This window comes from Ictalurus punctatus, chromosome 6, assembly GCF_001660625.3.
Source record: "Ictalurus punctatus breed USDA103 chromosome 6, Coco_2.0, whole genome shotgun sequence".
In the NCBI taxonomy this organism is placed as follows: Eukaryota; Metazoa; Chordata; class Actinopteri; order Siluriformes; family Ictaluridae; genus Ictalurus; species Ictalurus punctatus.
Genome location: NC_030421.2, coordinates 5,756,528 through 5,773,948, shown reverse-complemented (window position 1 = coordinate 5,773,948; position 17,421 = coordinate 5,756,528). Strand labels below are relative to the sequence as shown.

Below are 17,421 nucleotides of genomic sequence, written 5' to 3'. Positions count from 1 at the left end.
GAACTGTTGTAGTGCCATACGTCATTGCTGATCCAGAAACAGCACGGCTAGCCACAGAGGAAGCCTGAATCCATTTATTATCATTTAAAAAAATGTTCAGCTCTAACAGCAAGCTCACATATCCTTTTTTTTTTTTTTTTTTTTTTTAAAGTTTAAACTACAAATTCAATCTAGCTAACCAGGTAGATTAGCTGGCTAGCTATCTGCTAAGTATTACCTTGAAGATACATCGTCACAGGATAGCTAGCTAACTAGCTAGCAAGCTGACTTGCCTACAAGTAGATAGAGGCTATCTAATGTTAATTCAGCACAGTATAAAACCCTTTGTTTGGAGCCTCTGTTTTTTTTGTTGTTTGTTTGTTTGGTTGGTTGGTTGGTTGTTGTTTGTTTTTTTAGGACACCTTAACGCTACCTAGTTAGCTTCACACATGGTTTTATCTTTCTTAATGGCATCAAGACATTTTTTTCTTCTTCTTTTGTTACTTTCATGTGCGTGAGCTGCCAGATATGAAGCTTGCTAGACAAAGGAAGACTACACTCATTAACATCATAAACAATGCGTTGACGGTGTTTATTTATTCATCCTTAGTAATCATTTGTGAGATTGTTGTGGTTTAAATTAAGCTACGAGTTTATTTATATTTCGGGAAATCCGAACCAATTGATTTAGAAAATGGCCGGCAAATGATGCGGTGTACAGTACAGGCAAAAAAGAATAAATAACCGAATAAAACATCTTAAAATGAATACTTCCATTTTACGCCGTGCACACTTTGGGTTAAAATGCAAACACGGATATACATAGTAAATTTTCCCACATTCTTTTTCTTTTTCTTGGCCAATTCCAACCCACTAATCGATCTATTAACCAGGACAGGTCAAGGCTAACAGATGCTACCTCCAAAACACTTCAAGCCAGCCAACCACATTATTTCCAACTGCTCAGACGATGGCGCTATACGCCCTTTTCCGCATACATGATTGGTTAGTGATTGAAAGGGAAATGACCATATGCCCCTCCCTCCCAGAGAGCATGGCCAAATTTGCTCTCTTGGACTCTCATGGATAACTATGGCATCATTGGGATTTGTACAACTCCTGTAAACAATTTAAAGGAATTTTTACATTTTCCTTATTAATCCAAAGATCAATGTAACCTTATGTGTCAGAAGTGAAGGATTAATGTATAGCTCTAAATGTATAGCTCTGTCATGAGTGAACCTGATCATGTAATCAAGACTTTGGAATCAGAAGCAGCAAAGCGCAATCAGTCCAAGACGTCATGAATTATGTATGCTATCAATAACAGGGATTTTCTCCCATTCCAGTTGAGATCTGATGAAATCCTACCACATTTTCACTGTACTGATATGTCTATTGCACTTTCCTCTCTCTCTCTCTCTCTCTCTCTCTCTCTCTCTCTCTCTCTCTCTCTCTCTCTCTCTCTCTCTCTCTAGGCTTGATGCTCTGCTTCTGCACTTTCTTTAGGACTACATGGTCCTACATGGATACTCCAAACATCTGAACGTCCCCCAAACAGTATATGCTCAAGTCTCACCCTTGCTTCAGTCAATCGTTTCACCTGGACTCTGTAGATAAATCTGATGAATCATTGTTTAGGATTTGTTGCTTTACTATGTTCTACCTTTTTATTTGAATAGAATTGTGAAAAGTCCCTATAGACCAGGGTTTCACCCAGGAGAGATGGGTTCGATTAGGAGTCTGTTCCCCTTAAGGTTTCTTCCTCATGTTATCTCGGTGAGGTTTTCCTCACTACTGTCACCTCTGGCTGCATTGAGGATCCAAGTCTACATCTGGATGAATACGTAAAGCTGCTTTGTTTCTTGTTTAACATGCTTTACAAATCACATGGATGGAATTGCATGTTTTTATTTCTTTATTTCTAAATCCTCTGTTTACGCAGTACTAAAGACAAATCTACAGTAAGTGAGAGTTCTTCATTAAGCCTTCAAATCTCCTTTGAAACAGCCGCTTAGTTGTTTCGAACAGTGACGGAGGCTTTTCAAACAAACTATAATGCATACTAAAACACCAATTATGCACGTTCATTGTTACTTAAAACCCTAGAATTAGTCCCGGCACAGCTATTCCTACAATTCCTTTATTACGAGTTCCGACGTAGCGCTCAGTCATTTCGCTAAGTCAGTCGGTCCTATGCTGATGTTCAGCGTCATTACACAAGCCCTTCATTGGGAATTCAGAATCATTGAAACCCATTTCATCAGGCGGTTCATGGTGATTTTCTGTAGTCTGCTCTAAAAGATGCAAAACAAGGGTGTGCAAAATATACTGCAGAGTGAGAGAATTTCGGCCTCTAGAGCGTCGAAAGGCGCGCTAGATAACGTAAGCTCCCATGAAATATGGATACCGCAGGGCCGGCTGGTAGAAACAGGTTAGCGCGGCTTCCAAAGATAAGAATTTTTGGCATCCGTATCAGTTTATTCGTTTTGCAGTGAGGAATGTCTTCAAGTGGAGTATTTTGGATTTTTGTGCAAAGGAGCAGCTCTAATATTAGGACAAACAAAATGGCACAAGCTTGGCAAGAATGTCCGATCGCTGGAAATGATGGTAAGTTGAAAACCGACACCACCCGTAACTCATTAATATTCATAAAAAAGATCATTAATATGCATTAGACGTGCGGTAAGAAGCATTATGCATGCCAATAGAAGTTGGTATCTCCTTTATCTCCTCGGTTATAGTCTCCATAGGAAGACGATGTAAAAGAAAATAAGGCTTTTGCTACCTACTATGTTCCAGTTTGCCAATACAAGTACCAGCTGTTATGCCTTCTGTGGAATAAACCTGTACTGTATGGCTGATCATATAGTAAAGCGTTAACACTCTGAACAGATGTTTATACACCACCTTCGGATGTAGCAGCGATCCCTACGAGGGGCTTAAATAAACAAAGATTGCTTAAATGAACTTAAATTTCCAAGAAGCAGTCATTATTACCCACTTATGCGATCTATAGTGCTACAAGGACTTGGCTGAATTAGCACCAAAACTCATCAAAACCATGATCATTAAACCAAATGAAAATGGACGTAGGTGTATATCGAGTCCAGAGCCATTTGTGAACCTTTGTGAGGTAGTTATTATAAAGTTCTAAGAATTGTAGTGCAGAAGCAGCAGCAACAAAGAACACTAACTAGACACCGAGTCTAGCATTTGGGACAGAGCACATGAAGAGACTTTGTGGTGGTGTGCTTTTTTTTGCAGTTTGTTGGGAAAAAAAACAAACAAACAATCACACAATTTGCAAACCAGCAGATGTCCTCATCTATCAGATGCTTCTATCCTTGTAAGGACAGACACACACACACACACACACACACACACACACACACACACACACACACACACACACACACACACACACACACACACACACACACACACACACACACACACACACACACACACACACACACACACACACACACACACAGAACATTTATGTAAAAACATTACTAACATTTCATTTGTTTCCCCGTCCAAAAAAGCATCACACGGGATAGTGAAATGATCCATGTGCACTGATATTTATATTCAATTAAGGCAGTTGATGCAAAAAAAAAAACACATTAGCTAGCGTGCGCGCACACACACACACACACACACACACACACACACACACACATATACACACACACTCAGCCAAATAAACTTAATAAGTGTTGTTCCTTGAAGATTTGGGCAGATTCATTTGCTCGTTAAATGAACGGACGGATGGATGAATGAACGAACGATTGATCGAACGAATGAATGAATGAATGAACGGGTGATTGATCGAACAAACGAATGAATGCACAAACGAACGAATGAATGAGTTAAAGACCAGGTGCAAATACTTCTGTACCCCCAATAAACCCACTGTAGATAATGGCTGCTGTACATATTAAGTAAGAAATGTGCAGGAAAATAACATAGGGTGCTTTTTATCCATTTAGAGTTACATTATTTAATTGAACTAGACAAATAGGATTATTTGTATCTAAGACACTTTCCCATTGCCTCATCCTTGACAGCTTTGTATCTTCATGTGCATTGTACTGACCTCACTTCCAGTACATGAGCTCTCTTTTTCTTGTTGTATTGTTCTCCTCTTTGTGCAGGATTGGACTGGCATGACAGATTGATCTTCACATCACTTTTCAAAGCTCAGCCTTTTGACCCTCAGTGCAAATGTCTCTGTGTCCCTGTGTGACATGGCACTGCAGTGGCATCACTGAGCTCTTAAATGCATTTGTTTCTGTCACTGGCTCTTAATTCAGCATGGCTACTGCTGTCGGCTCACACTGGAGGAAGAAAGAGACTGGATTTCATACATAAGATAGTGTGAAGATGTGTGTGTGAGTGATGGGAGGGCAGGTTCGGCTGTGCGATAGAATTCAGCAATGACAAAAAGTACAGGACGAGGCATCAATGGCAGCCTCGTGAACAATCGCGTCGATGGCAGTGGTGGACGCCGGCTGTCTGCGAGGGAGGGGCGGAAAGATTAAAAAGGCAGGAGTGGGAGCACCTACAGGGCATTTCTTTTCATTTTCTTGCATGTACGAAAGACTAGAGGCTTCGACGTGAAGGGTACCCTAGAGGGCACTTCATCACATTTCTTACACATAGGGCACTGCGTCTGTAGGGCACCGCGTCATGTTTTCTCACACATAGAGGCACCCTAGAGAAAACTAGAACTCATTTTCTCCACTGTAAGACTTCCTAGAGGACACTTTATCATGTTTTCTCATACATTCTTGTTACACTGTTGTGGTGGGCTTGATATCTGAGAACGACAAGAAGGCCTAGAGGAGATTAAAGAGCCTGGTAAACCAGTGCCAGAAGAACAACCTCCTTCTGAATATCATAGTTTTCATCATTACACTGCCAAATCTGTCTCCTGGAGGACATTTCTCTTTTCTTCTCTCGTCCTCTCTTGTCCTCTCCTCTCCTGAATGAGCCAATGAGATGCTCAGGGACTGAGATCTGCCTCAAGCCTGAAGGACAATGATGGGACAAAACCCCCAGGTTACACAATGAAGAGCTGTGAGACAGTACATAATAGAACCACGTTGTTATAGGAAAATAATCAACTATAGAGCGGTGTGACGAAACGGCGTGTCCTGAATTGTTTTATTCCTTTAACACCACAGAAACCTCCCAACAATTACCATTTTTATTTCATACAGAATGCCATAACAGACCTTTTTTTAAAATTATTTGTTTATAGTTACATTTACTGTTCGAGATCATCTTCAAAACAAGTTCGTTCCTGTTATCACTTACGATATGGCAGCTATCAACAGTCATTAACTTCATCTCTATTTTTTTTTTCCTCTCTTTTGAAGACAAATTGGAGTTTCCACTTCCTGGTTTCTTATTAATATATTTTTTAGCTTTAAGAAGAAGAGGGGAAAAAAAAAAAAAGAGGCTGGTAAGGGAATATCTGCTTGTAGCTGCTAGTGCTCTGTAAGTGACAATATGTGAACTAAATGTGTCACGGACTTTCCACGACAATAGATGTAACTATTAAAGGATAAAACCTACATAGGAGACATCAATCACATTGAGGTATGCTGTGATTTGGAAAATAATAGACTTTGTGGTGGTGACAATAACTCTGCATCACAATACCACAACGTTTCCACATTAGTGTTTCGAACAGGAAGCATTCTGTGAGAAACGTTCTAATGGCGTCTAATTTTCTAATAATTGTAACGCAAACCATGTTTTTAAGAACATTGCAGGAAGGTTATTTTTATAACTATCTCAGAACGTGAATCTTGAATACTCACTAAACACTTACTAATACTTACTGGGTTTTATTTTTTTTTTAACCTAGAAGTAATGATTAAATATAAAACAAGGCGCTTCACCACCCCTCTGATATGTTCTTACTCTGAGGGCATACGCTTGGCAGGTACCAGAGTAATTGCTTTCTATGAAAATGTTTCGATCTCTCGGAGAAAGATATGGACTCGCTGGTCCAACTTTTATTGCGTTAGTTTTCTGCAATTAGTCTGAGATGCGTTCGAGGTTATACTAACGTTGTTCTAACGTAATTAACTGTTGCTCAGTCTGTCTTTCTTAGCCAGATAATGCTCTTTTTTTTCCCACTAGGTTCTGCTGTAATAGACGTTTATCCATTCAGTCACGGCTCTCCACGCTGACTTAATAAACCGAATGTACAAGAGAGTGTAGCCTGGAGTGAAGAGCGGCTCGGATGGAAATGAATCAGCCTCGGCTCCGGGTTTCTTCGGCTGGAACTCGTCCACATCCAGCCTGTGGTACAGGAGCTTGTTTCAGGAGTGTGCTGAAGTCTGTTTTTCTCCATGATTATCACAGCCTCTCTGTGTAGGACACTACAGAATGATATTCACGACAAGAGTGACAAGTGATGCGTGTTAAAGCCGAAGTTGAAGCTGTTGGAGTAAATCCATGTGATAGCAATCACCATCACCGTGATATCATATTTGGTAACAGTTTATTTTAAGGGGGCCTACTGTAAACCAGGCCTGTGGTGAATTCTTGAATCTGATTGGTCAGAAGGTGTTGATTTAATGTGCTATAACGGCACTTCTGATAATAGTGCAGCTGCGTTAATGTGCTCATTCTAATATGTTCTCATTTCTATAGTAACAGCTCATTTATAGGGAACACTCACAGGGACACCACATAATCGTCCACGTACAGTGGTGCTTGAAAGTTTGTGCACCCTTTAGAATTTTCTATATTTCTAGGTGAATATGACTTAATATTATACTCTGTCATTAATTTATTGTGGGATATGATCCAATATTACATATGTGTGGCAAAAGTATGTGAACCTCTAGGATTAGCAGTTCATTTGAAGGTGATAGGCAGGTGTTTTCAATCAATCAGTGCGACGTCCCAAAGTGATCTGAATCTATGCACAGATTCAATGTCCTATTTATACAGTCTTATATTTAGGTCACGCGCAATTATCTCATTCTTTTGTGTTTCTTTACGGACAGTAAATCATATCAAAGTTAAATATCATTGTGAGATATTTCTACATGCTTGATCATTGCTAAGGCGACAGAAGAGAAGTGAAGACAAAGGACTTTTTTGGAGACAAGCTCCATGTAACTATCTGACTATGAAGACGTTAATTAAATCAAGGAATCTTGTAACAGAGAGCTGAACAGTTTGTATGTAACAGGCAAAAAAAAAAATAGTACTTGTCTAATTGATCATGCATTTCATGTCATCGCAAGCCAGCGACTCCATTTCCCAGAATGCTGCATTAAGTACAAACATGGCGGAAGACAACTACACTTCCCATACACTCACACGGTGTTCTAATTAGAGACAACTGTTCCCAATTACACTGACGATCCCACCACACTATATAAGAGACTCTCTCTCTCACACGCACGCGCACACACACACAGAGAGCAAATTGCGAAGTCTATGCTCAGTTGTGGTTTGTCTTTGCCATTACCAAGCCTTGATACCGTGTTTGTTTTTCAGGTTTTGATATCGTTCACGTTCCTGACCTTGTCTCTTTACCTTGCCTGGTTTGAACTGTTTGCCTGATTGATTGACCCTTGGCTGTCCATGTGTATTGATTTCTGCCTGATCCTTTGGACGTGTTATATCATTAAACGGCCATACTTGCACTTGTTTCAGTCTGTGCATCCGTTAAGTCGCAGCATCGTTTCATTTAAATGAGTTTTTCATTGAAATCCTATTTTAATTACGCTGGATGGTGCTAAAAGAAATGTCACACAGAGACACTTTCTGAGGACACTTCCTGCGTGATGCGCTGTGCGAAAGCAGCAGATTTAACCTGAGATTAATTATAATCACAAGACAACCTGAAGTGTTGAGCGAGTCTCGGGACTGACAGACGAGCAGGTCGGGTCATCTCCATGTGTGGTTAAAAAAAAAAAGCATATGTTGTGTCGGAAAGAGAGAGAACTGAGCTCTGCCATGATGCTGACAGCTGCTTAGGGAGGTTAAAGAGTTATGGGATTGAAATCGGAAGATAAGACAGAAGGTGAAAATGTTCGAGAGAGCCTGTTGATGGACCTGACCGCAGAATGGTGCTCTGTGAGGCTCAGGCGTACTCATAGACTGGTAAACGAGTTTATTTTACAGTTTATTGTACATACTCTACTCATACAGTACACCTGTTCCTAGAGTATGCGTAAAAAGTGAAGCAAACTGTCTTCATTAACACTAGGCAAAGATAGGCACCTGCTTTGTCCCCCAGAAGCCAAGGGGCCCCTAAAAATCCTAATGACATATCTTTATTAATTTATAATTTGCCCAAATCACTAACTCCGCCTCTGTATATTATGATGTTATATCATAAGTTTTTCTTATGACATTATTTAACAAAAAACCATGTGTTTTTCAATATCTGGGCTAACTTGATGACTGATTGTGTGACAGTTTGTGCGCAAAGATTATCGATGCCCATACAAATGAGTAAGGATTTGAGAAATGTAATAGATTGAGTTGGTATCTAGACACACGCACACAGAAAATGGCCAAGATGAAATTTTTTGAGATTTGAAACAATTCCAGAAAAAAAAAATTAGTGAGGTACAGTATCATTCAGACTTTCATTCATTCAAGTCCTGGTCAGGGTCACGGTGAATACGCCCTGAGTGCGGTATGTGTACTATGTAGCTATCAATAGCTTAAATCTCTGTAATATTAGCTGAGAAGCTACTTTTCCATTCAACCATGTTTTGTCATATGTACAAGCGTTAAATTATTTATTTCATGTCGCTTGTTCTTCGAATTCACACGTGATTCCTGTAAATGGAATACAACATCGAGTCAGGTTTCTCTAAGTTATTTTATTTCTTGTTTTTTATTTTTTTAATGTATTTTTTATTTATTTTTTATTTTTTTTATAGCTGTCAGTCACAGATACATGTGATGTGAAGATCATAAATGTCACTCGCAGGAGGATTTCGGCAGCGTGTGGAAAATGAAGGAAATGATGCAGAATTTTTTATTTATTTTTTTTTTGATCAGCTCCAGGTTTATTCACATTTCAGTGTTTTTGGAGCTCGCTGATGCATAATGTATGTCGTGAAAAACAATCCTCTCGCTCTTATCTTCAAGATAGATTTACTGCACATAGCTTCACCTCTCGACAGGAATATATATTCTCTGTTTATCAGAGGTGGCTGTTTTGCATGAAATTGTTCGGTTAATTACACAGTCAGTGGCTTCGGTGTGAGTGCACATTTTCTAATTAAGAAGAACAGGGTTCCTGCGCTGCATACATATGGAGTTATTAGTTTACTGAACTTCATCGCATTTCTGCAAAATGAGTCGGGGCTAGGAAAATCTCACCCCGGCCTCCGCTATCAGACTTTTACTTTGAGAGCCAGTGTATGTTTTTTTCATGAGAAATAATGCTCTTGGAGGTTGAGGTTTTGTATGCAGGCGGCAGGAAATGTAAATGCAAATGCTAATCAAACTGCATAATGTAAATTCTTAGAAACTCCCAGGCCGAGTTGGCAAAAGAACACAGTAGAAAAGAGAAAAAAAAGCTCCAACAAAAATGCCAGCAAAAGCGGTGACCTTTCGGCCAACAGCAGCCGTCTGCTTTTATTTATTTATCTATTTTTATTTATTTATTTAAGGACCGATGATTAGTAACGTTAATACAGTTAGTTGGTAGTATTGTGTATATGTTCATATTGTGAAGGTCTGCAAATTCAGCTTCAACCTCTTTACACTGCTAGCATTATATACTCAATGACTACGTTTACATGCACAGCAGTAATCTAATTATTGACCTTACTCTGAGTAAGATAATAATGTGATTAAGGTGTTTACATGAGTCGCTTTTAGAATACTGTCATGTACCCGTTTTACATGTTTTAGAACATAATTAGATTAACAGCCCGCGTCATTACGTCACCGCGCCACGCCGTCCGACATCCCTCCAGAATTTCACGTATCAACATACAGTTCGTCTTCGTTATGGAACCGTATACAGTTTTGGGTGTTTTTATTTAATTTTTTTACGAACGCTTTAAGTGCAGTTAATTATTTGTCATGCTGTACGTGCAAACAGACGACTGCTTGAGGCCGTGGGCTGCGTCCCAAACCGCGTACTTACCGTCTATATAGTAGCCGAGATACATGTATTTTTCCCCACTACAGGCCTATAGTAGGCAAGTACGCGGTTTGGGATGCGGCCGAACTCTCTTGTTCGCCGTAAAATGTTGAGAGGACCGTGTGTGATCGTGTCCTGTCGCAAAATGCTGTGAAAACTCCCACACGACGTTCATAATGTGATTAAGGTGTTACATGTCTGTAATTCACGTCCATAACGCGACTAAAACAGGAATACTCCACACGTCTAAATTCGATCAGAGCTTACTTCGATTATGACCTTAATTAGATTAAGGTCATTAAAAATTGCTGTTTACATGCTAGTTTCTTAATCAAAGTATGGTCTTAATTGGGTTAAGAGTGGAGTATTGTTGTCCATGTAAACGCACTGAGTGATTCAAAAGCTCATACACAGTATCTGTTCATTAAATATGTTAGATATGTGCAATATGACTTTGCCTTTATGTAGGTGTGGACAGGGGTTAATATCCATTTAATATTTCCAAGTGCAGGAGTATTTTAGTTGCCATGAGGACAAATTAAAGCAGGAAATGGAAATCTAAACAATGCAAAAAGCAGGACAAAATCATAATGTCATTGTACATTAGGCTCAAAAAGGCAATTGGTCAAATTGGAGTCCTGTAGAGCACAAAGAGATATTTTACAATATCACGCTAAGTAGATTATAATGTTAAATTGTCCTGGTGGTTATTTATTCATCAACACATACTGTAGCTAACAAGCCTTTTGAGAAACCTTAATAGCATGGGTAACGGTGCTAGAGGTCTGATGTTGTTTGGTTCTTTTTCTTGAGTAATGGAAACAGGCAGGATGTCTTCCAGAGGTCTGGGAACCTTTATAGTCCCAATGTGAGTAAAGCAAAGATGCTTATACCCCTATTAGTCTGAGTCGAAACTTATTTGCTGAGTCAGGAAAAGAAAACCGGTTTAAACCAGAGATGTTTTTATCTCTACTTTAAGGTGATGTGTGTGTGTGTGAGAAAGGAGCCATGTGTGTGAAGCTCCTGAAAGCCTCGCTGTGGAGAATGAAGAGGTAGTTCGCAGAAGTTTTGCCACACGCTGACCACAAATACAGAGCCGTCATCACCCGAGCATGGACGGCATAGCATACCCGACATTTAATTAGTGATCGATTATTTGAATACGTATTTTAAATCGTCTTTTATATTGCATCCGGAGTTTATTTAGTCTTTTTCTCCTTTTACAACAGATTCATTTCCATGAAGTTCTTAATGGTACAGCAGCTAATTAAAGGAAATGTGTGTTTTTCCTAATTATGCGTGTAACAGAAAAGAGCATGCCTACGTTCATACAGTTTATTAAAACAATTCTGTATAATGCATACGGATACAAACTGATGTTCGTGACAAATTGGTGTTGCATGTCAGAGAAGCTGCGGGAGAATTTAATGTAGATGGAAAAAATCTAATCTAATTAAGCATAATTTTTTACTCGTACACGCTATATTGCTGGCTGCTTTCTGAGAAAAGAAGGAAAAGCTATTGTTATAGGAAAGGAAAAAAAAATCAATTGCACTTTACTAGTGCACTTAATCCCAGAAGAAGACGAGGAGAATCTCTTATATATAAATAAGCAGCTCAGATATTTGGTGCTTTAGGGCAGGGGTTCTCAAACTTTTCCAGAGCAACGCCCCCCAAATGGGATTAACATTTGACCAAGGGCCCCCTTTTGCAAGATGTCTTTAAAACACATTAAAAATACAGACCTCTGAATACACCTCCCCCCCCCTTTTTATTAATAATTACATCTTATATCTTTACATTACATTAGGAATTGATTGTGTGTGGTTGTCTGAGAGTGAGAATTTTTTTTTTTTTCACACCAAATTGTTGAGACCCTCCGGGCGCCCCCTGGTGGCCCCCACTTTGAAAACCACTGCTTTAGGGCACCAAGACTTGGAATGAACCAGTTTTTAATTTTTTAATTTTTTTTCTCATTGAATTAAAAAATAGAGATAGAGTACATTATACAGTTAATCAGATGAATGAAATAATCTGAAAATTGGTACAACAGTAATGTAGTATTTGTTTTTGTTATCACTTAAACAAACAAACAGATAAACACAAACACATAAATCAGCTCAAATGTACTATTTGTATGCAAAATGTTTTCCCCATTACTACATATAATAATAATAATAATAATGTTACTACTACTAGTAGTAGTAGTACTAGTAGTAGTAGTAGTAATAATGATAGTAATAATAATTAAAGCTGCATTTTTAGGGGCCAAGCACCCAGACTAGGTGAGCTGCACGTTCACAGACGTGCTACAATTGTTGCATAAGCAATCCCAGGAAAGCCATAATTATGCGCAAAGGGATTCAAGAATGATTAGTAGTTTCATGCATTTGCCAGTCCGTTATGGGAGTATGGTTTTGAATATTAGACTTCCTTTAATAACTTTAATTTAGACAGGTCTCGTGATGATGTGAGCCAAATTTATTGAAGATTGGACAAAATTTGGAGGAGGAGTAGCAAAAACGGCACGTACTTTAGATGGAAGCATTTTCAACATGTTATTGTGACTTTTGACTAATAAGTGACGCTGTCATGAAATTTGTTGCATAGACTCAGGTCATGGTCCTAAAGATGCCTAGGAAGATTTGTGTCCGTGTGCAAAGGTGTTGCTGAGATACAGCCTCACGTCCTGTTTGGTGGCGGTGCCAGGCAGATTTGTCTGCACGTTACGGGCAAATCCTTTGGAATATCAACATTCTTTATCATTTTTGTCCAGGTTGGTCTGTTTATGATGTTTACCAAATTAGGTGTTGATTGGACTTCATTTGTAGGAGGAGTCATGAAAACACTTGAATTTTAGATGTTGTTGGGCATTCACTTCAGCATACTCTAGAAAATTATAGGAAAGAAGAACATGTGGATTTAGCAAAAACTCTTCAAATGGGAAGTGAGGTTGTGTTTCGGCAATGACTTGCTTGCACTGACACAAAACTTGGCAGCCATCTCAGGACCATGACCTGAGGCTAAGCAAAAAATTTGTAGGAGGAGTAGCAAAAAAAACTTTTGGTTTTTGACCAAATCTGGACACACGGTTTAAAAGTTATGACCATGGATGTACTTCCAATTAGGCCCAAATTTGACCTGATGGTGGTGCTAGAGCAGAGCAGCACTTGGCCTAAATTTGGTCAGAATGTTCCTTAGACCCTCCCCAATCAGTGTGCCAAATTTCAAAAATGTTTACCAGACGATTCTATAGGCTGCCACAGACCCCTTAACAGGGAGAAGAATGAGAAGAAGAAAACATGGAACAACATTACTAATAAAATAATTGTAATAAAATGGAAATTTGACATGGGAACATTCCCCTTATTTTAGCACCCTTTTTTTTTTTTTTAGCAATTCTTTGTCATTATGATTAACTGCTAAATTATAATCTCTCATTTGTTAAATTAAACAGATTCTAATCCTCACACTAAATTAATTTGTTATCATCATCATCAGTGCGCCAAGCGAGGCAGAAAACTTGCATGTTTTCCCATGTCCGTGCCAGCTGAATGAACATTACCACCTGTATGACATGTCGATTAACCTCACCTTTTAATCATGTAGAAGAACCAATCTGTGGAGCATCTGTTTGCACCAAAAGCCTGTTAGGAGTGGAGTGACTGCAGCACTAATGCTTATTTGGATGCACATTAGATCAAACATGTGAGACTGTACAAATATTTTAGTCCAGAATAAAAGCTGAGCACATCCACAGAGATTACAGAGGTGTGAGTTCAGCACCTAATCGACTTGCTGTGTTGAGGAGCTTATAATTGTGATTAATGTTGATGTGAGGGGAAATGAGGTGAGGAAAGCAGGAGAGTACAAACTGACCGACTCGGAGGGAGCGAGTTTATTAAGCCACTGCAGCAAATCCTCCAGAAGTGACAGCATCTTAATTCCACCATCATCCTCACTGTCACCATTATCAACATCATCATGATCATCACCATCATAATCACTATCACTCTTACATCATGATCATCATTATTATTGTCATTACCATCATCATCATAATCATCACTGTCACCATTATCACCATCATCATAATCACTATCACTCTTACATCATGATCATTATTATTGTCATTACCATCATCATCATCATAATCATCACTGTCACCATTATCATCATAATCACTATCACTCTTACATCATCATGATCATTATTGTAGTCATTACTATCATCATCATTATCATTGTCACCATTATCAACATCATGATGACCACCACCACCATCATAATCATCATAATCACTATCACTCACATCATGATCATCATTATTATAGTCATTATCATAATCATCACCGTCACCATTATCAACATCATCATGATCATCATCATAATCACTGTCACCCTTACATCATGACCATCATTATTACTGTCAATACCATCATCATAATCACTATCAATCTCACATCATGATCATTATTATAGTCATTACCATCATCATCATTATCATCACTGTCACCATTATCAACATCATCATGACCATTACCATCATTATCATCACTGTCACCATTATCAACATCATCATAATCACTATCACTCTTACATCAGGATCATCATTATTGTAGTCATTACTATCAATGTCACCATTATCAACATCATCATGATCACCACCGTCATCATCATAATCACTGTCACCCTTACATTATCATGACCATCATCATAATCATGATCACTCTTACATCATCATGATCATCATCATTATAGTCATTACCATCATCAGTATCACCATTATCAACATCATCATGACCATCACCATCATCATAATCATGATCACCTTTACATCATCATGATCATCATTATTATAGTCATTACCATGATACCATCATCATGATCATCATTGTCACCATTATCAACATCATCATGATCGTTGTTACCATCATCACTGTCACCATTACATCATCACTGTGGTCACCATCAACTCCATCATCATCTCTCTCATCACCATTAATATCCTCACTGCCATTGTCATCATCATTATTATTACTGTCATCAACCTCAGCATCATCATGATCGTCACGGTCACCATTACATCATCATTATCATTACTGTCATCAACTTCAGTATCATCATCATGATAGTCACTGTCACCATTACATCATCATGACCATCATTGTTACCATCATCACTGTCACCATTACATCATCATGACCATCATTGTTACCATCATCACTGTCACCATTACATCATCATGACCATCATTGTTACCATCATCACTGTCACCATTACATCATCATGACCATCATTGTTACCATCATCACTGTCACCATTATCATCATCGTCATCATCACTGTCACTATTACATCATGACCATCATTGTTACCATCATCATCACTGTCACCATTATCATCTCTATCATCATTGCATTCACCATCAGCATTTTCATCTCTCTCATCACATTAACATCCTCACCACCGTTATCATCACCATCATCATAATTGTCAGCATTGTCAACATCCGTGTCATCACTGCCTACACCAAAATAGTCATCACCATCATCAGTGTCACCACCATCATCATCATCATCATCATTTCCATCACCATCATCACGATCACTGTCTCAAGCTTTCTCTCTCCCTCCTTATCTCTCTCTCTGTCCCTTTCTTTCTTTCTTACTTACATAATCTTTAAAGCTTATGCAGCCGTATATCTATCCATCAGAATGCCGAGATGAATTGAGTGACGCATTGAGGACAGGCCAACATTCCACTCCGTACGTGATGAACATGATGAAGAATGAAAGAGATTGATCTTCCTCCTCCCTCACGATCGAGAGAGATGCAGTGGTGCTGAGTGAGCACACAGAGCACTACGACATTCTGTCACCTGTGTCTAAAATATAAAACGATGAAAAGATAGCCACACTCTCTGCACGCATCAAACAGCACCATTAAATATAGTGCTATATTTTATGTAGCGTCACTATCTGCGTGTCACCACTGACTTTTAACTTAAACCTTTATTTAGAACGCTTGCCAGTGAGATAGTACGGTATCTAGTCAACAAGTAAGGAATAAAACAGTCAGTGTCATGCTTTTATAGGAAAATAATCAAAACTGGGTTCATGTGATGAAATGGAATTACTGTTACAAACCTAAGGCTGATTTATTTTCCAATAACAGCACAACCCGACTTGTTTTGCTCCTTTTATACCGCAGCAATCTGTCAATCACAATTTATCGCACAATGACGACATACATTTTTATACATTTATAGTTACATTTAATGTTGTGGAACATCAGCGAAACAGGGCAGTGAAGTTCTGTCCTATTATCACTTATATTATAGAAATTCTTCCCTCGTCAGCCTTCCCTGTGTCAGAAAACTTAACGTTACAGATTTAACCTCTGGGTGTTGCTAATGCTGTGTTCTTGGTACCTTGTAAGTGATCATTTGCAAGTTGTAACAACATAATTTCTCCCCTCGGCACATTCGATATGTGAAGTGAAGGGAAAAAACAAACCCCATAGACGCCTCCGTGAAAGTGTGTCTTTTGTTTGCTCTGTCGGAGCACGTCCAGCTCATGAACGCTCCACTTTAATCGCATTTTTAACAGTTACAGGCCTGAGTGTCTATTGGTTCTGTTCTACTGCAGTGAACTTCAAACATTCATGCAAACATTTTGGACTGAAATTGCAGCACAGCAACAACAGCGAGTAATGCCTCAGTCCATGAGCAGTTCCTCCCTCCACCAGAGGGAGCCGTCACCTGAGTTTTAGTGGCACTTCCTGTTTGTAGCTTTATAAGCCATGTGCTTCAGGCAACACATTGTGACGTATTGCAGGTGATATCTGAATTACCAAGTCTTTGCTTGTACGTTTCCTGTGCATTGACCTTTTTTCCTGTTTATTTGAATTTCCCATTTTTATGACTCTTCTTGACATCTTGGATTGTTTTGATTGTGTTCTACAATAAAGACCCTTCTGCAAAATGGGTTCTAACACGCCTCCAGTTATGGACTCCTTACACCAGCTGATGTTTGTGATAATTCTAATGATGATGATTACCTTCTCAATTAGTATGGTCAGTGTTATATATTTAACTGTGTACTTTGTATATTAACTGATCTAGCGCTGTTATAAACTTATTTAAAATCGGAGAAGGGCGACTTTACACTGCTCAGGGTGAGATATGTCGATTCGACGACATTCCGTAAACAGGGAAGGAACTGCTCGTTGAGAAGATTACCCCAAGTTGACGAGCTGAAATATTAATTTTAAGTGGTGTTTTCAGTGG

General features: G+C 38.9%; 1 long non-coding RNA gene across 3 annotated transcripts in view; it reads left to right on the top strand.

Moving 5' to 3' along the window:
* Positions 1–17,421, top strand: part of LOC108266165 (uncharacterized) — a 96,714-nt gene that overhangs the window by 64,058 nt on the left and 15,235 nt on the right. The window contains exon 3 of one of the 3 annotated variants that reach the window (XR_008396547.1): positions 6,142–7,624. The exons of 1 other annotated variant lie outside the window; for it this stretch is intronic. This is a non-coding gene — a long non-coding RNA (uncharacterized LOC108266165). Of the gene's footprint in view, positions 1–1,457; positions 1,866–6,141; positions 7,625–17,421 lie in introns of those variants that run through there. One more of the 3 variants, XR_001812825.3, reaches the window with a different exon arrangement.